The 23,821-nt window shown below is 46.0% G+C and overlaps 1 protein-coding gene across 5 annotated transcripts in view; it reads left to right on the forward strand.

Annotated features, from left to right (window-relative positions):
• Nucleotides 1-1,253: 1,253 nt before the first annotated feature.
• MYRIP (myosin VIIA and Rab interacting protein) overlaps nucleotides 1,254-23,821 on the forward strand; it is a 374,699-nt gene continuing 352,131 nt past the window's right edge. For 4 of the 5 annotated variants that reach the window (XM_086720498.1, XM_086720504.1, XM_086720501.1 and 1 more), the window contains exon 1: nucleotides 2,059-2,196. The gene's annotated coding sequence lies outside the window, so the exon portion shown is untranslated. Of the gene's footprint in view, nucleotides 1,373-2,058; nucleotides 2,197-23,821 lie in introns of those variants that run through there. The other variant, XM_086720500.1, reaches the window with a different exon arrangement.

The raw sequence follows: 23,821 nt of genomic DNA on the forward strand, positions 1-23,821 counted from the left end.
ATCTTGATTCTGAAAGAGGCTGTGAAGTGGCGAATTTATATATTAGGACAGTTTTGCAAACACTTGCATAATGTCAAATAACCTTCGAACCCAGTCCCCGTTCTTGCCAGGATGCAGCCACTACTCGGCAACCCCCAGGTGGAGAGTAAGTCACACCTCTACTCTGCTGGCCTGTGTCAAAAGTTAGACCTACCATTTTGCATAACAAAAGGCAAAAATGGGAACACTGGACAAATACATCTGGTTGATTACATTTTCTCTAGGAGGGTAACCGGGAACAGGACAGCAATGCCCCCCCCCCCCCCCCCCCCCCCCCCCCCCGGGGGAGAGGAAGTGAGAGGCCGGGAGCATGGGTGGGAGGGTGTCTTGTTACCTGTGTACCCATTTGGACTTTCTGAATTTCGTCCCATGCTAATGGTATTCAAGTACAGGTAAATAAAATTAAAACTGAATGTAAAGAAAAAAGGAACAAAACACAAACTTTCTTCCACTTTAGCCCGTCTGTGGCTAATAAAATCCCTTTAAGAGAGGAAATCAGATCTTTAGAGAAATCAACTCATTAACTGATTTTACCTTCCAAGTTCCCTTCCTAAAGGTCTTTTCTTCCTTCCTTTTTTCTTTCTTTCTTTCTTTCTTTCTTTCTTTCTTTCTTTCTTTCTTTCTTTCTTTCTTTCTTTCTTTCTTTCTTTTTCTTTCTTTTTCTTTTCTTTTTTCTGCTGCGGACAGATCAGCAAAGGAGCCATCCAATTCTACTGAGCAAATCCACACGGAGAGGACACTCTTAATCCACCGGCCTGCGAGAGGATTCCCAGGGTTTTAGGAGTCACCAGTGTAGGGTAGCTCCACAAACGCGTTATTTTGATGGAGTGACTCCCAGGCTGCGGCTAAAACCGACAATGTGTTTTCAGTCTAGTTGTTGGGGCTGAGGCAGTCAGTCTCAGGAAGATTCCCGGCCCTGCGCCTGAAGGATGCAAAGGCGCTAGGAAGCCCTGGCCTGGGGGGGGGGGGGGGGGGGGGAACCTTTCAACTCCCGGGCGTTCTTCCAGGACCTGGACCCCCTGGCAGGGGCCCGAATGCATCCGTCACTTGCGGCCAGCCTCGGGCATCCTTCTGGCAGCGCGGGCTCACTAACCCGGCGGTGCGACGGCGAAGGGGTCTTGGGAGGTTTGCGCGCGCAGTAGCCCGGGGCGGACCCTGAGCCGGGTGCGAACCCAGTCGGGGCGTGATGAACGACTGGGCGTCGCTACACAGCACATTCCCGGGAGAATGAAAGGAATCCAGCTCAGGGAATGGGTCAGCACAGTGACTTTAAATACCCAGGGGCTGTGAAGAGAGGAAGAGCTGTGTTTGGAGAAGCGCCACGCCGGCCCTGGTGAGGCTCGGGAGAGAGGGCGCCCACACTCCGGAGGGCGAGCGGCAGCGCTGGGAGAGCCAGGCCCACCCCGGATTCGGGTGACGCGTCACTCCGCGGTCTGGGGGGGTCCGGGCCCCCGGGGCTCAGGGGCAGGGGACAGGAAACACCTTCCTCCAAGGCTGATAGCGACCTGAAGTCTCACCTAGGGGCTCCCGGGCCGTGGCCCCAGCACTGCACTGCGCCGCCAGGAAGAGCCCGAGAAGGGGCGCGGGTCCCCGCCCCGGGCGCGCGCAGCCCCAGCCCCGCCTCCTCCCCATGCGCCCCGCCCCTCCCGGCGCGTGCCGCCCGCGCGCCCGGGGAGCTTCCGAGGAACCGGCCCGGCGGGCACCCCGTGCCCCGGCGCAGGCGCGAGCGCGCGCCGCCCCTCCGGCCGGGCGCCCAGCTGCGCCCCCCGCCCCGCCTCCGCACGCGCCCCCGCCCCGGGCGCCTCTGATTGGCCGTCGGCCGGGCCAGCAGGTGTCGGCGGCGGCTGCGGCCAGGCTGGCCCCGGCTGCCTGCGGCGCGGGCGCCTCCCTCGCAGCCGCTGCCAGCGCCGCGCTCCCGCCTCCTGCCCGCTCCCGGGCTCCCGCTGCGGCTGCGGTTCTGGCGGCCGAGCCCCCGCGGCGCTGCAGCTCAGATCCGGCGCGCCGAGCGACCCGCGCGCCCCTGCCTCGCCGCTCGCAGCTCCCTCATCCACGCGCCGCGCTGCGGCAGGTGCCCCGGGCGTCCTGAGGCGCGGTGGCCTGAGCGCGGCCGCCATCGGTGACCCTGGCCAGGGACCTGCTCCAGCCTGGCCACCCCGCGTGAGTACCGTCTCCTCCCCTCCGGCGGCTTTGCGCCACTGTCCCCCTTGCGTTGCCGCAACTTCGGGGGTGGGTGTGTGGAGGTGCCTCTCACGCTCCCCCGCGCCCGTGCGAGTCCTGAACCAGGAGGGTCCCCGGGCACGGCCAGCCTGCCTCTGCGGACGGGCTTGCGGGGGGCGGGGGCGTTGAACTTGCTCGAGGTTCGTCGCAGAGTCGCAACCGCCCCTTTCCCCCCCTTGGCCGCGGCCGGAGCTCGTCCCTGCGTTTCCCTCGCGTTCGCCGTTCCCCGCTGGCCACGCAGCTCCCGGGCTGCGGTTCGCCGCGCGCCTACTACGCTGCAGGTGCATCCGCCGGGCGCCTGGAACCACCGGGTAAGCGCCCGGGAGCAGCCAGCGCGGCGGACTTGGCTCTCTCGGACTCTCAATTTCTGTAAAATGGGGCTACTCAGAGACTCACTCAAGGTCATGGCCCGTGCGCGGAGTGAGAACCCTGGTCGATCGCTTCCGGCCGGGTCCGCGGACTGCCTGGGGAGGGGCGCGCTGTGGCGGGTGGGTGGTCACTTCGGCTTCATCCCGGTCTCTTCCTCTTACTTCCTTCCCTCCAAGTCCGCGGGATTTGCAGATGTCGGGAGCCCGTCCCAAGGGACCCTACAGAGGTTTGGGGGGCGTCCGTGGGGGACCTTTGGGGTGAGCGCGGTGCCGAGCGCTTCCGCGGCGGAAATCCCTGACCTGAGACATTTGCAGCATCCCCTCCAATCCCAGTCATTTAATTTGCTAACGTCTCGGCGGGGTAGGGGCGTTTTCTAGGTGCCTGCTCTTAGAGCAGTCCTGCTCCGTTTCCGTTTCCCAGACAAGCCCTGTCCCCAAGATAAGTATGGGAGAGACGAACTGGACATGTCAGTTTGGGTCCAGGGACTTCGTAAGAGAAGCGGGTTCGCTCTGCTGTTGGTTTAGCCAACCCTGGCTCCCATCTGCTCTAGGAAAATGCCTGGAGTCTGGCTTCATTCCTGCCCTCCCTGCTCCCTGCCCCTTGATCTGGGTTTGTTGCACACTTTCCCTGGGGAGGGTGGAGTCCAGTCCCAGAATGTGTAACTGTTGCCGGATGTCTGTCGTTTATTCCAGACCCTTTGAGGCAGTTCCAGTGGGTTGTGGGCGGTTCTCAGAGCTTTGGGCTTGGCAGAGACTTACCCCTCCTCTTTTGACATTGTTTCTCTGTCCCTCCAACTCAGCCTACCCCGCCCTTACTCAGCGATCACATGGCTACTTGGATAGTTTTGTGATGCCTGACAAATATCTTTGAGCCTCAGCTTTTTTTCTTTTTAAAGCAAGCTCTGTGCCCAATGTGGGACTTGAACTCATGACCCCAAGATCAAGAGTCGCATACTCTGTAGACTGAGCCAGCCAGGCGCCCCCGAGCCTCAGTATTTAAAATCTATAAAGCAGAATAATCCTTGTGTTTCAGTCTTTCCAGGGCGGTAAGGGTTCAGGGGACATGGTGGAGGTGAACGTAGAAGGCAGATGGTTCCAGACGATCTGAGCTGTGGGTGGAAGTGGAGGTGATTTCAAGAATTTTTTACAGCAGTCTCTGAGACCCTAGGCACAGATGTAAAAATCTTTGTTTCTAGAGAAATTTACTCTGCCAAGACTTTGAAAATACTACTTTTCATCTTCCAGTTGATGTCTCTCACTTGGCCATGGGCAGCTACATCTCTCCTAATTACCCCCTGCCCCATCTGTGGTCTTTGTGGGCAGGGAGCTGGCTGTCTCTGCCGGGCTGGGGGCTGTCTGTGGTGGTGGCGAAGCACTGTATCTGTGTGGGGGGGTGTTGTCTCTGTGAAGGTGAAGTGTATCTCTGTGGAGATGTGTGTATCTCTTTGTGGCCTAGGTTTCCTGTGGAGGGGGAGGGACAATTGTTTGCTCCAGGGTCTGCTCATTTTGGGAAAAGTGAAGGGCTAGCCAGGCTCAGCAGTGTAAACAGTGGTATGGCTTGTATCCTGTCTCCTTCCTTCCTGTCCAGAAGGGTAGAAGGAGAGCTCCTCTGTGGCCTTGGTCTTTAGAGAAATCAGTTGGGGCAGACTGGAATACCTCAGAGAGAAATGGGCATCCCCTGTTTTGGGTTATTATTGTTTATGCAGTCTTTTGTTTCAAAGGCAAGTTAAAGAGGGACGAAGGGTCTGAACTTGGTGACTTTATTTTAACATTATATTAAGCTATGACATAATAACAGAAAATAGCACAGATCTGAACTGTACTGTCAGTGGATTTTCACAAGCTGGACACACCTGCACCTGCCCAGATTAAGACCTAGAATATTCCTCGTCTCCCCATGTCCTCCATAGATCTTATCCCTTAAGGGTAACCATCATCCTGCTTAGTTTTTTCAGGTGAGCTTGATTTTTATTTTCATTATTATTTATTTTACCAGTTTAGTGTCAAAGGTAAAATGAAGCTGCTTGGTGATTTTCTACTTCTTCTTTTAACGGATGCTAACCAAAGGTAGTTGCACATTAACCAGTCCAGAAAGCTAGTAGGGAGGATTTGGGCTTAAGATCTAGGTGGAATCTAAACTGGTTGTCTCTTCCTCGCCCCCCAGCTGGTTCTTGGGTGGTGAAAGAAGCCAGACCGCAGATACAACAGCACCGGCATTGAGAAATTGAAGCCAGGTTGTTCATCGAGTGTATTTGAATAAAGCAGACCTGAAATAGTATCATGAGAAAATATAAATGAAAAAACATATGAATTAATTCTCATTTGAAACATAAAAATGGGAATATTGTGAATTTCTCAATATTAAAAATCGGTAGAGGACCACAGAACTTCAAGGCTGAGTGATTTATAAGCTGTTTGTGCTGTTACCACATGGTGGCGCCACCTTGGCTGGTGAACGGCACTAAGAGCATTCTTTCCCAAGCCCCCAGTAAGGAATCCCAGGAATAAAATCCAACAGTTCAGTATCTCCGGAAATGATTTCCAAAGTGTTTGGCAGGGAGGCCTCCCCTCTGGCGCCTGCTACCCTAAATCCACGGATCAAACCCTATCCCAGCTTTTTAGGAGGGTGGCTTGTGTGTTGGAGAAGGTGGAGTTGGGACATTATGGCCCTCTCTTTGGTAGTATGGAACTGTGGTATGTCCTTGGGATTTTAAAGAGGGTTGACTGAGAAGCTAGCTCAGGTGTGTTGTGATTATTTTGGACTCATTTCACCCCAGAATTCCCCCAAAGGTATGAGAGAAGGAGTTCTCTTTCCTGAGCCAGGTAACTATAGTCACACCGCACTGTCCATGGTGAACTCGGAAGAATAAGACTGCTGCCCTCTGAAATGCCCTCTGTGTTCCACACAGAGGTGGGGGCCAAGTCACATGGGGAGACCACAGGGTGTGGGCTTTTGTATCCAGCTGTGGAGAGGGCTAAGCAGACCATTCTAGTGCCTTTTCCCTTCACTGTCCGTGTGATCAAGATGCTGCCTAGAAGACTGTATTCATGATGGCCACCATGCTAAGAGTATTGCATATTGGCCATGTGCTGGATCATGTATACATATATATCCCTGTATTTTATATATATATACACACACACACACACATATACACACACACATATATATATCTGTGTATTATATATATACACATATATATTATATAATATAATATATATATAATATTATATATATACACATATATATTATATAATATAATATATATATAATATTATATATATATATGGATATATGGATATATATGGGGTTGAGTGCATGCAGCCTGCAACATTGGGACTGAGTGTGTGCTCATCAGAATGTGTAGTCTTACTTCATGTTTAAAATTTTAGGGGCGCCTGGGTGGCTCAGTTGGATAAGCAACCGACTCTTGATTTCGGCTCAGGTCATAATCTTGCGATCCGTGAGACTGAGCCCCAGCATCAGACTCTGCACTGACAGTGTAGAGCCTGTTTGGGATTCTCTCTCTCCCTCTCTCTCTCTGCCCCTCCCCTGCTTGCATGTGTGCTCTCTCTCTCTCTCTCTCTCTCAAAATAAATAAATAAACATTTAAAAATTTATTTAAATGAAGGTCTGTTAATTTATTTTTGTAATTTTCTGTTTTTCACCTAACATTGTTTTAAAAACATATGTTGATAGCATTTGTTGATAACTGAAAGTTTAGTTGATGCATTTTAACATAATATTTCCTTGTTTGGTATCATCAATACCTCACTTGATGGACAAAAAGATATTTTTACTGTTTGCTATTATGAGAAATATTGCAGGGACTATCCTTGATAAGGTCTTGTAGAAATGTGTAAGTGTCTCTAGGATATATATCCCCAGAAGTTGAATAACTGGGTAGTAGGATATGCCTGCCTCAACATCTGTCTGTTACAGGTTTTGCAAATTGCCCTCTGTAGTAGTTGGCCCGCATTACATTCCTACCAGCACCGTGTTGGAGTGCCTTGTGTCCCCATATCTTTGTGCATCAGATGTTTCGATTTTGGTTCATCTGATAAGCATAGAATGTATTTCACTTTGCATTTCACTTTTACTTTAGATTTCCCTGAGAGTCTTTTTTTTTTTTTTTCTTTAAAGATTTTACTTTTGGGCAATCTCTCCACCCAGTGTGGGGCTTGAACTCACACCGCTGAGATCAAGAGTCACATGCTCTACCAGCCAGGTGCCCCTCACTTAGAGATTGTTAAAAAATACATTTCGGTTTTCAAAGTTTCTTTTCTAGGCATTGCTATATTTTACTAGAGAAAACGTTCAGATCTTAAAACTCCTCTGAAATTTGTATTTCTGTATTGTGTGAGGCAGGGATCTAATTGTTTTCCATACTCAAAACCACTTCTCCCATTATCATTTATTGAATAGTTTCCTATTTTCTCACTTATTTTATTGCAGTCTCCATAATATGCCAGTTTTGTTACATTTTTGGATCTGTTTCTAAACTCTGCTTTATTAAATCTCTTATGATTCCTCAGCTAATACCATTTTATTGAATTATTAAGGCTGTATAATCTTTTCTTCTTAGCTTTTTTCTTCAAAATGGTCTCAGTTATTCTTGACCCCCTAGGCTTCGACATGAATTTTAGGATCTTTCCTAAAGGTCCATTTTAATGAAAAATATTATTACGGAAATTTGGTAAAATACCAAATAAACTATATTTTTGTGTTTCTTTTTCTTCAAATATATATTGTGCTAATCAAAACTTTTAATTTCCCATAATTTGGTCTCCATTTTAAATGGATTCACTTTATGTGACTCTTCTCTGGCACCAGATATCTTGAATAATAAGGACCATTTGAATATGATTTTTCAAACACATATAGGATCATTTTTTAAATTCAACAACATACGAGCAATGTTAAAGTCAATGATTATTCTTCTGTGACATTTGTATCCTCGTAATAATTCATTTATGTACCGTAATTTATTTAACAAATCCTTCTTTTTGTTAAAACCTGAAGCACTTTATACTTTTTATTGTAACTTCATCCTTGTACACATCTCTGTTTCATTTGTATGAATTACTTTGTTGAAAGTTGTTTACTTTTCCTTACATTTTTGGTACACATTGCCAATTAACCCCCCAGGAGAGTTTATAAATTGATTTTGCTATTAGTCGTATATGAGTATGACAGATCCCCATGACTTGCCAGCGATAAATACAATTATTCATCATCATTTCCAGTTTCACGGGCAAAGGAAAAAAGCCAGAATCCTGGGTTGTTTTGTTTATTCGTTTAGCTTTTCTTTTCTAGTAAGACAGAATACATCTTCATGTTTATTGGTTCTTCAAAGCTGACTTCACTATAGAATTTTCCATGAGGGTTGTTTCTCTTTTGCTTTCTGTAAAAGAAACTTGCATTATCACTCTGCTTTTTTTTTTTTTTGAGAGAGAACAGATTGTTTTATACAAATCATGTTCATATTTTTAATGTTAAATATTCTGTCATATGAAAATACCATATTTCAAAAAGCTGTTCCTCCGTGATGGACTTTAGATTATCTCTGTATTTTTTGGCCATTACGTATATACATGCAATAAACATCCTGGAAATGTATTTATGTGCATGAAAAAGAAATTCTGGGGGATCTGTGCCCAGAAGTGGGATTGCAGGATCATATTATATGCAGTTTTACAGCTTGATGACCTGTTGCCAAACTGCTCTCCAAAGCGGCCATACTCAGTTAAACTTCCGTGGCATTGTGTATGGATAGTGTCTGTCCCATAAAGGAACCGATACTATTAGAGAAGGGAGGACAAAGGCGTTGAAAGAAAACATAATAGGTATGTATGTTTGTGTGTACGTAACTATCCTAAAGTTATTTTGGCAAAACTCAGAGGTTGTTGACTTTTTCATTTAGAAACTTGCATCATAGAAACGATTACATAGAAGTAAGACCAGAACAGCATGAAACTGCTAGAAGTTTAGTGGGGAAAAAGCTGGATGAGTAACTTGGTTGGAAACAGGCTGGAAACTTTACTGAAAGAAACCTGACCCCATTCAAATGTACTCTGAGAATCAAGTCTGCATTTGTGGAAGGGACCTAAAGAGAGCCTAATGAAACTGCATGAATGCTGTCTGAAAACTGTTTCTGGTTTGGTGTTCGACCATGTGTTATATTCCCCCATTTTCTTCTGTCAGTAATTATGAGTTCATTTTTTTTTTGTATATATTTATATATCATCAGCTGGGGAAAGAAAAACACTCTGTACAAAGTTCTTTTGTGGCTGTGATTTACAGCGTAATGCCACAGATACGACAGACACGCGATCTGCAGCTGGGATGCACAAATCCATTCTGTGGGCTGACAATTTAATCTCACTGAGCAGACACTTGAGAAAAGAACGCAAGATGTGCAAGGAAGGGCGGGTGCCTGGAGGACGGAGGTGCCCGCCTGTGGCCCCAGGATCTGTTGTGGCTATTTGCCAGAGTCCCCAAATCATCTTCTGACACTGACTCGTGACTCAGATAACCATGTCATTCTATACGGTTCTTTCTTTGTGGTATGAAATAGAACTACCTCAAAGTGTGCAGGGTCATTTTCTAGGCTTGGATGTGCTATCTATATCACTGCAGAAAAGGAAAATTACCCATCTCTTTACATTGTTTTCTCTGAAGATTCACAGTCTGGATAAGCAGTGCTTCTCGCCCCAAACATCTTCCTAACCTCCTCTTGAAAACCATTGTCTCAAGCGTCATTTCACTTTATCTGTGTAGCTCCAGACTCAGAAAATATGGAAGGTGCTGTTTTGTGTTTGTGTTATATAAATGTGGTTTGGGTGTTTTGCCTTTTTTTTGAAAAGCAATTTATTGATCATTAGGGATTTACTAGAATGACATGTAACCAGCAGAGTCAAGATTAGTCTCTTTTATGGCTAATTAGAAGAAAAAGAAAAAATGCTGTTTTAACTGAATGTTTAGTCTTTTAGAAATCAGCGAGTTGGTTTTTCGGCTTTGCAGTCCAGTAAATGTCAGGTGCCTCTCCCAGGACGGCAGATCTTGCAGTCTGGCGCCTGAATGCTTCGGAAATCCCCTAACTGTCCCTTTGGGCTCCCAGTCTCGAATCTGTCCCCCTCAGCTTCCAGGTACCTGATGCTTCCCTTCCCACTGTGGTCACCCTCACTTTCTGCCTCAGTTTCCTTCCCTTCAGACTGCTGGTGGTGGTGGGGGCCAATACAGTGCTGTTATCTTCCCCCTCTGTTCTTTAAATGATCCAGAGCCGGTTAAGAGCATGAGAAACAAAAGGAGCCCAGCACCGTTTTTGGCTAATCAGGGAGATGGTTAAAATTGCTTCCCCTAAGAGGAAGGGCTTCCCAAAGAAGTGAGATCTGGTGGGAGTGCTCTGGAGACGGGCAGATGTGCTGTGCTTGTTCAGTCAAGACCACGTCTCAGGAGGGCTGGGGCTTTTGGATGGACACAAAACCCAACTTCCTTCTAGGTCACAGTGGGATAAGAAAGCCTATAGAGTTGGCCACCACTTTCTACCCCCACAGCTTAGTGCTGTCCTCCTTTTTCTCTTGATCAATATCACTAAAGTTACAGTTTTTTTCCCCCGGATTTTCCAAAGAACCAAATTTGGCTTTCTTTTCTCTATTGTGTCATTATTTTTTTATTTTATTAATCTCTGTTCTCATCCTTATTATTTCCTTCCTTCTACTTTCTTTGACTTCATTCTTTTTATAATCTCTTACATTTACAACATTTAACTCATTAACTTCCAGCCTTTCTTCTTACATACACATGCATGAGCCCAATCAATCTGCCTCAAGTATTGCTTTAGCGATATTTGTATTCCACAGTTTTGATTTGTAGCGTTTTTACTGTTCACATGTAAGTTTTTCGCATTTTCACTAGGATTTCTTCTTTGACTTATGAGTTCTTTGTATGCTTTTATTTTGGTTTTTAAATTTCCAGAACCTTTTAGCCATTATTTTTTCTATTTTAATACATTGTGATAAGAGAATGTGGTCTACGTGAGTCCACTTCCTTGAAATTTGTGGCAATTTTGTGTTATGGCCTAGTACGTAGTTTTCGCAGATGTTCCTGTGTTTTCGTGAAAATAAAGTAACTGGTTACAGTAGTCAATATATGTTCATTAGCTTAAGCCAGTTAATTGTGTTATTCAAATCTTCCCTCTTCCTTACTCATTTTTTTGCAGCTTAATTAATCAGTTATTGAGGGAGAATATATATAGAAATGAATTTGTCAATTTCATATTGGGCTGCTTTCAGTTTTTGCTTTGTATATTTTGAAGCAATATGTTATTAGGTGCATTCTAGTTTACTTTTTTTCCTGGTCAACTGAACCTATATCATTATGAAATAACCCTGTTAATGTCCAGTAATGCCCCTTGTTTTTAAGTCTGTTCTAATAGAGCTATGCCAATTTTCTTTTGCTTAGTATTTGCCTGTTTTATCATTTTCTTATATTTTCACTGCCAACAGTTATGTATATTTTTATTTCACTTGTGAAGCTGTTTTAAAGAGCATAAAGTTGCTTTTTTTAACCTGTATGTTTTAATGTGAAAGATACATTCATTTTCAGTACTACCATTGATATATTTGGTTCTATTTTACTGTTGTACTTTGTCCCACCTTTTATATACTTAGTTACTCTATCTAGTTGCTTTCAGTATAATTTAGATCCTCTCTTCTACCCCACATTACACTTTCCCCTCTCACTTATTCAAAAATTTATGCTCTATTTCTGTTTTCTAGTGTTTATGATATGGTAATTTTAGCATACGTGTTTACCTTAACAAAATTCAAACTGAGTCAGAGTCATTTCTGTCTTCCTGAGCAATTCAAGGACTTTATACTTAACTCTGATCACCTCCCTCCCCAATGTATATGTGAGTGCTGTCTGGTGTTTTAGTCAGATTTTAACACTTTATTATTATTTTTTTCACATAGTATGTGATGTGTTGACGATATTATTCCACTGTCTTCTAGCTTCTATTGTTTCATTCCAAGAATTCAGCTAATAATATGATTATTGTTCTTTTGTAGTAATCTTTTCTTCCTGGCTGGTTTTAATTCCTTATTAGTGTATTTGTTGTTCTGAGTTTCACTATAACATATATAGTAATGGGCTTCTTTTTAATTGTCCCACTCAAGAATCACTGGACTTCTTAAATGTAAGGATTGCTGTCTAATCAGTGTTCTGGAAAATTCTCAGCCATTTTTTTCTTTGTCTCTTCCCCATTCTCTATTATCTTCTCCTGAAACTTTGATCAGAACCTTCTTCCTATATCATCTGGGTCCTTTAAACTCCTTTCTTATTTTACTTCTTTTCTTCCGGCTGCACTTTGGATTATTATTTCAGCTCTCTCTTCCAATTTACCACTTATCTTCTCTGCTGTGTCTAGTCTGTTTTTTAGTATGTGCACTGAGTTTCCATTAACTTTTTCAAATAAATGTAATTTTTATAGCTTCTCGTTCACGGTTGCACTTTGATAAAGTCTTATTTCCTGAACCATATTAAGCATACTTATTTAATGTTTTGTATAAAATAATTTCATGATTAACAGGAATTTAGCTACTGGGGAAGACTGATCTGGCAGTCTAGTTCTGGGTTCTTTATTAATTTATTAAACAAGGGGTCATGTTGGGGACCTCACGCCAGAACTCAGACTTGCCCTCTCCAGATGCTCTACCCATGTCCCTCCCAAAAGGCAGTAGGGGTTTGTAAGCGTGAGTAGTACCGGGCTTCCTCTGGTATCCTCACCGTCCACGGTAGGCACCACAGGGCACCCTGCTCCCAATCTGCCCCTGCTCAATAAAAGTTGAAAGGAGCCCCTCACGCTGGGTTAAAGGTCACGTCTACTTTGGCCTTCTGTTCTCCATTGACTTGGTCAAGAGGAAACTTGAAACACTCCTCCCTCTCCCTCTGGCCCCTTGTGACTCATGGTCCCACTCCCACTCTGCCTTGAATGGACCAGGACTCATCCCATCGTGCTCTTTATCCCCGTTTTTCAGTCCCCCTGACTCCGGGGCTGTTTCCCTTCAGTTCCTGAGGACTTCAGCTCCAGATTTTCCACCACTCCCTGCAGCACTTAAGCTCCTGCCTTAGAACTGGCACTTTAGTATACAGGTAGGGAATCCTTCTAGCATCGAGGCCTCCCAGGTCCTTGACCTGCTTTGCTCTGATTTTCTGTCTTCCACCCCGTCCTGCCACCGACTTCCACAGTCATAGATGGACACTTTCATTCCCAGTAACGGCCAGCCCTTCATAATCTGTTTCATGCAACCAACTTCCGTCTTCCAACCCTTTTCCTGTCTTCTTCCAAGTCCGGCGGTCCCTCAGTGCTCCTCACTCTCAGCCCATGACCCTAGACCCTTGAGGTCCTCTCCTCTGCCTTTTCCAGCCTGTAACTCGTGGCATGCCCTGTAGTCAATCTTTGGAGCACGCCCTCAGTTCACATACCCATCCTGGACAGCATCCTTCTCTCTGGTTCAGTCCCCATCTCTGCCTCTCCCTGCCTGCATCTTTGCCACTGAATGTGGCCAAAGGAAAACTCATAAGCAGTTGACTGGCCTCGTATGGCCATGGGCTTCGGGTGGGGGCCTGACATTTCCCTGGGCCCGGCCCTCTCCCGTTCTCTTCACTGATTGTTTCACACTCTCCCCTGCCTTCCCATTTGCCTCAGATGTGCTCACCTCTCCATCCTCATTCTTAAAGTGTCCCTGCTGTCACTCTCACTGAGAAAGCCGGAGCCATCCAGAGGGAGCTCCCACAGACTCACTCCACCATCTGCCTCCCACCTGCCTTCCTCTGTATCTACATACTCTGCCCTGTGTTCTGGACTACCTATGAAACATCTGTGTTTGGATCTAAAGTGAGACCCTCCGCTCCCTGGCCCCGTAGCCCCTCCTACCTTGAATACTCAAAGATATCACTCCAGCGATTCTCCCTCTGTATTGCCAGTTTTCTCTACCAGATAATTCTTGTTGGCTTACACACATGTTATTTCTCCTTTCTTGGAAAACGCTCCCTCTGTAACTGACTTTTACCTCTAGCTCTGAGTCATTTCTCTGTTTTCCTATGTACAAAAACAGCTAAAGAGAGTTGGTTGTCTAGTCTCACTGTCCACAAATTCCCTCCTCCCGTTCTGTGTTACCCCACCCTGCCCGCCGCAGATGGCCAGCTCAGTTTCACCAACTCCACCAGCAACTGCCTGATGATCCGTGAGCGACTCCACCTTACTGAACCCAAGGGCTGTTCTCACTCTCATCCTTCTTGTTCCATTAGCACCATTTGACTCCGCCAGTCAGCCCCTCTTCCTCGATATACTCTCTTCCCTAAGTCTGGAGGATACATTCATAAATGCCTTCTACATCCTTGGTAGTTCTCTAGCTGCTGCTTTGTCTTTTGCTTGACCTCTGAATGTTGGAAGGCCCCAGGGCTGTCTTTGATCCGCTTTGCCTTTTTATTTCCATTTCCTCCCTACAGACCTCACCTTGGTCTTATTTCATGGTTTCAAATACCATCTATGCCAGTGATCCTTGACCCTTTATCCCTGGACAAGACCTCTCTCTCAAACTCCTCGAATAACTTACTTGCCCTCTCCTCCTGCATGTGTAATAATCATCTCAACTCTTTGAAAACCGAACCCCGATCTTACCCCCAAACCTCTTCTACCTTCTTTTTTCTCATCAAGTTGCTTAGGTCCCAATCAATATAATCAATCTAAAATTATTAATGCCTTCCTTTACCTTCTTTTTTGTTGTCATACTACTCTTTGAAATCTGATGTGTACTTTTCAATCATGGAAGATCTCAATTTGGATGCTAAATTTTTATCAGAATCACTTGATTCAGGGGTGCCTGGGTAGCTCAGTTGGTTAAGCATCTGACTTTGGCTCAGGTCATGATCTCATTGTCTGTGGGATTGATCCCCACGTCGGGCTCTGTGCTGACAGCTCAGAGCCTAGAGTCTGCTTCAGATTCTGTATCTTCCCCTCTCTCTCTCTCTCTCTCTCTCTCTCTCTCTCTCTGTCCCTCCCTGCTCATGCTCTGTCTCTTTCTCTCTCAAAAATGAGTAACCTTAAAAAGAATTACTTGATTCATAGTTAGATTTAGTGAAATATACAGTTAAAAAACTGCATCCACACACCCAAGTTGTTCTAAATTTATTTAAATGTTTTCCCATAGCTGAATTGACTATCATTTAACAGGAAAGGTTAGACTTGTTTTGCATAGCAGCTAGCTCTCTGTTGGTTAGAAGGAAGTCAAAAATTTTGTCTGCAGCAACTTTGCTCTCCTCTTTGTTATCTACACAGTAGGATATTACCTAGGGTCAACTCTCTTTATAATCCTGTTGCTTAAATATCTTTGAATATGACCACAGTTTGAAGGGCCTAGCTGAACACCCTATTTTATCAGAAATATTTTCAGTGTCTCCTTCCTGAATAGGGGGGCAACCCTGGGTTATAACTCAAAACATAGCTGTAGCCACCTGGCATTAATTTTCTTCAAGTGATTCTTCTCCAGATTCATGGAAGAACTCCTCAAATAATTATCTTTCCAGGGGATGGGATGTCTTGCTGTGTTTCCATTCCTTCTGTTAGAAACATGTGAGAAATTCACTTAATTGCCAGACCGAGACAGAGGCTGAGATCTTGTGTTTTTGCCCTTTTGGACTCATTATTCTGAAGTGGTCTTAGAAATAAGCTTTTGGGACTTGGGAGGACAGGCATTCAGCACTTAGTATTTACATCAGATAAGCCTGATAAAATTGAAAAAATTTTGAGGAAGCACTATCAATGTACAGCCTGGGCAGTGTGGACATATAACACTCCTTTCTCAGAAAGGGACTTACTGAAAACCTAGGCAGTGGCAAAAACAGGTTTTTAAAAAGAATCTAAAATTATTTGGGGTTCGGTGTGGAAGCAAAGGCCTAATTTTAGTGTAGAGCGGTGTTCCCGGGGAACCTGCACAAATGGGAGATCGGCTGTGGGCACACCATCATCTCCGTCCATTTTTGCTCATTAGGTGCCTTCACTGTTTAGATGCCGCCCTTCAGACACGCCGGAAAGTATGTCTCAGGAGCCTTATTGTACCCTTGGACTTAGCCATTTCATTTCTGGGAATCTAGCCTAAGGGGGAAAAGTCCTTAATGCGGAAAACCCTTGATGCACAAAGATGTTTCTCATAGTTCTCTGTGAAATTGCCCAAAATTAGAATCAACCCAGATGTACCACACTGGGAACGGGTCGATAAGGATATGCGCTGGATAAAATGTAATGTAACCATTAAGAGTGATGCTTAAAAGGGACTGTACCAACACAGAAATACACCGGAGGTAAGGTGTTTAGTGGACAACGGCACCTGCCTCTGTGTGTCATTGGACAAAACCCAACAGCAGTCCCTACAAAGAGTGGGACAAATGACACTTCAGCAAAGCCATGTGTTAGTATCCGCTGTTTGTTCAGTAGTGTCGTGGGATTAATTTTCTTTTATGACGTCATCCTATCTTTCAAATTTTCTTAAGTGAGCATTTTCTGGGGGTGCCGAAAACCACACAAAAATTCCAAAGTAAAAACTCAAAAGGATGAGAAGGGGTGGAGATCTGTGAGAGGCTCCTTCTGAGGAGCACCTGGGACATTGTTTCTCTTTGAGAACTGTTTTTGCAAAATTGAGAGTGAAAAAAAAAGGGAGAGATGGTAGAGGACAGGTGCCCCAGCTGGGCCAGGTGGGGATACACATTGTTGGGAGGTTGTCTCCTCTGCCTGTCTGGAAAGGTCGGGCAGGGCTGCGTGCTGTGAATCTCAGTCCTCCTCTGTCGGACATATCTCTGGGCACACGGGGGCACCCATACAGCGTTTGTTGACTGAAGAATCGATGGGCACAGACTGTAGCAGATTCCATTGGCCATGTTACAGAACACTTAAGATTATGCTCTTAGGGTGTTACCTTTGAATTTTGAGAAAAAACTGGAAGAAAAAATGTTCACTTATATCCAATTTGAATGGAATGTCTATGGGCATTACTACTCAAGACTAACTACCTTCCCCGCCATCTCTCAAATTGCTGAACCCATTTATTTAAAATTTTTTTAACGTTTGTTTATTTTTGATAGAACACAAGGCAGGGAGGAGAAGGGAGAGAGGGAGACACAGAATCTAAAGCAGGTTCCAGGCTCTGAGCTGTCAGCACAGAGCCCAACGTGGGGCTCGAACCCATAGACCATGAGATCACGACCTGAGCTGTAGTCGATTGCCCAACCAATTGAGCCACCCAGGCGCTCCTGAACCTGTTTATTGAAAATAAAGGTGTAGTTATTTTGGTTAGCTTCTGCTTCAGAGTTCTGTAATCTTGTCTATAGAATTTTGTGACACACCTTTAATTATCCTCGAAGTAGCTAACTTTAATTAAAGCATGTGTCCCTGAACCCCCTGCTGATGGAAGATGTACTTCATAGCTGGGTTTGTGAAACCCGCCACAGATCAGGCTAATGTTAAAGATCATTAAATAATTTCCCTTCTGCCAAGGTACTGAATTGGAGATTTTTTTTTTATTGCCTAGAGCAGCTTTACTCTCTTCTTTGGTATCTATCCAGTAGGATTATTATCTAGGGTCAAATCTCTCTTTATAATGCTTTTGCTTATATATCTTTGAATATAACCACAATTTGAAAGGCCTAGCCTAGCACAATATTTTATTATAAGCTTTTCTGTTTGAAACTATTTTCCCTTTGAAAATGTACACTCCAGTCTAGTTCAAACACTCATTTCAATGTTCACTATATTGAGACTTCAAAGAAAGAGAAAGAAAGAAAGAAAGAAAGAAAGAAAGAAAGAAAGAAAGAAAGAAAGAAAGAAAGAAAGAAAGAAAAAGCAATATATTTATTGCATGTGGGCCTTGGGTCATTGACGAAAGCACGCAGTTAAAAAGGATCAGATCGGAAAGGGGTTTTGAAAAGGATCTGGTCCAGGGGCGCCTGGGTGGCGCAGTCGGTTAAGCGTCCGACTTCAACCAGGTCACGATCTCACGGTCCGTGAGTTCGAGCCCCGCGTCGGGATCTGGGCTGATGGCTCGGAGCCTGGAGCCTGTTTCCGATTCTGTGTCTCCCTCTCTCTCTGCCCCTCGCCCGTTCATGCTCTGTCTCTCTCTGTCCCAAAAATAAATAAACGTTGAAAAAAAAAAATTTAAAAAAAAAGAAAAGGATCTGGTCCAGAGGTAGAAAACTGGTGGGCCAAGAGCCATCAGTAGGTCATTCCCTTATCTCACCAGGTGATGTGGCATGCTGGTGAGACCAGTGAAGTCCATGGACATGAGCCCATGGCCAAACTACTTTTGCTGTAAAACGAGTTTCTTGGTCAGTCACAATGTGACAGAGGGAACCGTGGTAGAGAATGACGTATTCGTCACTGACGGGCAAAGATGCAGGCAGGAGCGTTACAGGCGCAGTTGGCAAACCCCTGCGTGTCTATTCCAGGCAGGAACCAGTGCTCCCTGTGTGACCGAAAGGGACTAGTGTAGTCACTCTCCACCAGGTGATTGGCTGGTTTCCTCCCCTCCACGTCCTGGGGAAGGGCTGGCGCTGGTCTCTGCTATTGGGAAGGCACCGAGCCTTCCCAGGCTAGGCACTGAGCAGTGGTGACAGTCAGATGAAGCCTGCAGCGGGGAAGTTTGTGAGGTGGGACCCGCGTGTGGCCGTGTTGGTGGACCGTGTCCCCAGGGCCCACTGAATAGGGGCCCCGCTGGGGAAGAGGCCACCTGATCTCCCCAGATGTCATCTTGTCCACCTGATTATCGACAGCTTCCACAGAGATACTGAGACGTTGCCCTGCTGCGCTCCTCTGGGGGGCCCATCGCCCACGTACCTCTTCCTCACACCTCCTTGTCACTGGCTTCCCAGTCTTCTTTCCCATCCTGCCGTACTGTCAGCCACTGCCCCTGAATTGGTCTAGGTCCGTTCTTCCAGACATCTCTTAGTCCAGACAACATGGAAAATCAATATACTGCTTGACATCCTGTCTGCCAGAAGGATTAACCTTCACTGTTACCCTTCGGGGCCACCCCTCAGCAGGGCTGTGATGTCATGGCTTTCCACTTTTGGAAATCTCGCAGAACTGTCTAAAGCAGGCTTGGGGGTTTTCTTCATGTTGGCGATCATCAGGAACTTCCTGTGAGAAGATAGGTGTGGCTTGAGGGAGAGGAGACAGAACAACAGATACGGAGGGCATGGCAGCCTGGGACGCCTGCCCCCGCAGCTTACATCATCTGATACTGCTTCAGCCTGATTTCCTATATGCCATTTCCACTTAACAGTAGATGCCTACTGTCCAGCCTAACGAGAGGCTCAATGCTGGGTTCTTCTGGTCGTGGTGGGGGGGCGGGGGGGGGGGCGGTCACTGGATGTCTCACTGTCACGTGTTCAGTACCAGAAGCCGTTTTGCACAAGGAGAACGCTTATGTGTAGAAGAGGGCATGACTGTGTTTTAACACCCTTAGAGGCCTTGTGAAGCCTCTCTTAGAACTTCCCAGAGGTCCTTCCCAGCACCTCTCTTTGTTACAGACACTTCGTATGTCACTGGATCTGTCGGATCCTGTGTAAACCAAGGGGCAGAGTGGCTTGCGTTGCTGCCCGGATCGCTACAGGGTCTTGTCTGACTTAGGGCCCCGCTCACTTCTGGCTGCCTTATAGTTTACTTAGGAAATGGCTGAGAGCAGCATTCTTGTGTGTTTCTTATTTTTTTCTTTTTCTTTTTATTAAAGTTTTTATTTATTTATTTCAGAGAGAGCATGAGCATGGGAAGGACAGAGAGAGGGAGAGAGAATTCCAAGGAGGCTCTTTGCAAGTGCAGAGCCCAGTGTGGGGCTGGAACTCACAAGCCGTGAGATCATGACCTGAGCTGAAACCAAGAGTTGGACGCTTAACTGACTGACCCATCCAGGTGCCCCTGCTTATATGTTTCTATGTGTCATCTTTGAAATCCAAAACAGCCCTCAAAGCTTCAAGCCTCTTTTTTTTTTTCTTTTTTTAATGAAAGGCTAAAAGATGATGATGATGATGATAATAATAGCAATAATAAAACAACAACCCTAGGCTGTCTAGGACATTGATCAGAGAAATAACAGCTACACGCAGGTGGTTGGGACACAAGTCTGCAGCTGGCAAGTTGGGGTGCTAACTCTGTCACATCCTGGTGAGACCCAGGTAGACTGATAGGGGCGGGCACTCCTGGGGGCACAGATGCTTATTCTTGAAACTCTTGGTTTAAAGTACTGTGGGAGCGGGGCGCCTGGGTGGCGCAGTCGGTTAAGCGTCCGACTTCAGCCAGGTCACGATCTCGCGGTCCGTGAGTTCGAGCCCCTCGTCGGGCTCTGGGCTGCTGGCTCAGAGCCTGGAGCCTGTTTCTGATTCTGTGTCTCCCTCTCTCTCTGCCCCTCCCCCATTCATGCTCTGTCTCTCTCTGTCCCCAAAATAAATAAACGTTGAAAAAAAAAAATTAAAAAAAAAAAAAAAAAAGTACTGTGGGAGCTGGTTTAGAATTAGACTTTTTACCGGGCGCCTGGGTGGCTCAGTCAGTCAAGTGTCTGACTTCAGATCAGGTCATAATCTTGCAGTTTGTGGTTTCGAGCCCCACATCGGGCTCTGTGCTGACACCTCAGACCCTGGAGCCTGTTTCAGATTCTGTGTCTCCCTCTCTCTCAGCCCCTCCCCCATCTATGCTCTGTCTCTCGCTCAAAAAATAAATAAACATTTAAAAAATGTAGAATTAGTCTTCTTATCATGGTTTTGAAAAGTACCCCTCATTTGGGAGTTTATCATTTCTATACATTTCATTTCCTCTTCTTCAAGATTATTGTCTATATGTGTGTCTTCCTTTAGCTCATCAAAGGCCATGATCGGGGTCATTTTCTTTTCTCTTTATGTATAGACTGTATCTCTGAGTTTCAAAGTCATATATTGGGTTTTAGGCACTCGGTAGGCATTTGGGATGAACTTATTTGCCAGTTGGCACTGTCTTAGTAACAGCACTCGTGGCTGGATTTTGTGAAATTTGGCAAATTCTTTTTTTTTTTTTTTTTTTTTAATTTTTTTTTTTTTTCAACGTTTATTTATTTTTGGGACAGAGAGAGACAGAGCATGAACGGGGGAGGGGCAGAGAGAGAGGGAGACACAGAATCGGAAACAGGCTCCAGGCTCTGAGCCATCAGCCCAGAGCCCGACGCGGGGCTCGAACTCACAGACCGTGAGATCGTGACCTGGTTGAAGTCGGCCGCTTAACCGACTGCGCCACCCAGGCGCCCCTTGGCAAATTCTTTTTAATGGCCTACTCTGAAGTCAGTCAAATAAATGCCACCAACCCATGAGAGACTGAGTAGAGGCAGAGGCTGGAAGGCCCCCTGGGTGCTGAGGGAATGGTCACCCACATGTTTTCCAAGCTCAGACACTTTTCTCAAGCCAAGTCTTTGCCAGTGAAGCCCTGCTGAACAGGTACCCTGTGGCACCACAGTCTTTCCCCCAGCAGAAAATCCATACTTCTGGGAGTCACCTGGAATCTGGATCTGAATACACAGACTGAAAAAGCTTAGATCAGAGGGGCGCCTGGGTGGCTCAGTCAGTTAAGCATCCGACTTCGGCTCAGGTCATGATCTCACGGTTCATGAGTTGGAGCCCCGCGTTGGGCTCTGTGCTGACAGCTCGGAGCCTGGAACCTGCTTTGGATTCTGTGTCTCCCTCTCTCTGCTCTTCTCCCCACTCATGCTCTCTCTCTCTCAAAAATAAAGCTTAAAAAATTTTTAAAAAGCTTAGATCAGATTGAAATAATTTAAATTTGCTACAGAACGAAACAACTTTCCTGCAGTCACAGAACGATTCCAGAACAGGCAGATCAAATAAGTGTGTGCCTTTGAAAGGGTGTACTAGAGAGTTGAAGTGTGTAGATAGTTTGGAAAATCTTGTTTTGAAAGATCTAAAATGGACTACAACAAGCACAGAAGTTGAAAGAGTTCCTTCCCGCAGCGTTCAGCACTTTTTCTTTTTTTGAAGGCAAATCTATGAAGTATGTTGTTCCCAATTAGTGTCATCTCTTCCTAAAAGTAGTGCTAAATTTTTACACCAAGAAAGAGGAAGGCCTCATGAGCTATAATAATTTACAACTCCACGGAAGGAAGGCGTTGGAAAGAGAAAGGGGAGATCCAGGTCGAATATGCTAGAAGTTGCTCAGGCTTCTGTATCAAACATGCACAGGAGTGGTTTGCAGAGAAGGGAATGAATCACTTTTCAGTGTTCTTTCTTGCAGTTCAGTGAAGCTAAGAGGAAGTCTTTTATTCTGTGGAACCCATTTCTAAGATGTAGTGGGAACTCTGTGTTGGTAGATAAACCACATCATTGAAATGGGAGCAGAAGGAAAGGACAAAGGACCTGAAATGATTTGCTGACACTTGCTTTACCTTCTTTCCACCATGGCACTGAACACCCTAATCCTCAAGTAGGCTTCCATGTCCCGTAACCAGGGCACGGTGAGAAAAGGGGTTTTCCCAGGATGCTTTGGGTCGTCCGAAGTTGGATAAAAATAGATAAAGCCATCTCTGGGCTCATCATTTATTTCTGAGTCTAAATACTGAAGACACCAAAACAACTACATTTTTACAAGGTGTTTTTAATTGATGATGTGTTTGAAAAATTGTACCAGGGTAAGACTAGGGAGAGGTTTTCTTGAGTGCACAGAATGCCGCAGCGGGCCATGGGCGATGGAGGTCCAGCAAGCCCCATGTAGAAATGGGGACTGCAGGCACATCGTGGTGATTGCTTATAACCTGGTAACTTCTGATAACATAACTTGAAAGTGGGAACTTTCAAGTTGTCTCTCAGCCATTTTAATCTGGTAGAGAGGAGACATTTTTAAGACCGTAAACTGAAGAGTTCCTGTCCTCGGCAGTCCTTGGGCTTTGGTCTTCCTGCAGCCACATTTCATCTGACTCAGATGAGAGTTTCTTCTATAGTGGAGAGAGGCTGACTCTCCCTTAACAGACTGAGCTGTGAGGCCCAAAGGATGAAACGTGGGAGGTAGAGAGAAGAAATCCTGGCCCTTTGGGCCAAGAAGTGTAGGGGAGAGAGGAGAGAGAGAGAGAGAGAGAGAGAGAGAGAGAGAGCGCACAATGTGGTGAGGAGTGTATGTCCTGACCCTCCTTGCAGTGGGATGGAGGGCGGTGTGTGTGGATGCCATATGTTGGGCAGAGTAGAACCTTCAGCAGAAAGGGACAGGGGTCTGAGAACATGGTGGGGAAGACTAGGCTGCAGGGCACTGTATCCCTCTCCGGGAAGTCCTGTATAACCACATGCACCGTGGCCCAGGTGTGACCATGGAGCACTGATGGGGAGAGCCACCTCTCGGGTTGGGTCCCTCAGCCTGTGCAGGCCATGCAGGAAGCCAGGGGTTCCTGTGAGCTCTAGTGAGCGAGTGTTGAATGGCTGCATGAACAGCTGGAGCTGTCAAAGCCTGGGGTCCAGAAGGGGAGGCTGCCAAGAACAAGGACCTTGATGTTGAGATGCCTCGGTGGAGTCACGGTCAACAGCTCGGTGTGCCATTCATGACAAAGGACAGAGAGGGCTGGTTACCACTTGATAGATATGGTCCAGACACCAGACCGGCCCCCCTGCGGCAGAGCCCAGCCTAGAAGAACCCTTGTCTACTAGTCACCCTGTCCCTCATTGCCAAGAGAGCAGTAAAGCCTGCCCCTGGTGTCAGATGGCATCTTGGGAAGGAGGAGGGATCACCAACACCTGGAAACCTCCCCATCTCCGGCTCCTCCTCCTTCTCTCCCACCAAGGGCAGTGACTCACAGTCCATTCCTCAGGTAGCCCTGACCACTCTGTACTTGGATTTCCCTTTATTGCCTGCTATCCTGATCTCCACTCAGTGAAAGTGTGAACAAACAGGACTCACCCTGGTCCCAGGATTAAGTGCCAGCATTTGTGACTCGGAGAACTCTCAGATCTGAGGTTTGCATACTAAAAACCCAGGCTCTGCAGCTGTTATTTGCTTACACTGTAACTGTAGTGTTTACATACAAATTGATACTTCTAAGTAAGTACCTGATAATAATTTGCTCCCTTGTAAATATTCTCCTTTTCTCGTCTGCTGATAGTTGCTATTAGCTATCCCTTTACTCTGAGA

The sequence above is a fragment of the Puma concolor genome, chromosome C2 (genome assembly GCF_028749965.1).
Source record: "Puma concolor isolate L17-30 chromosome C2, mPumCon1.1.hap2, whole genome shotgun sequence".
NCBI classification, from domain to species: Eukaryota; Metazoa; Chordata; class Mammalia; order Carnivora; family Felidae; genus Puma; species Puma concolor.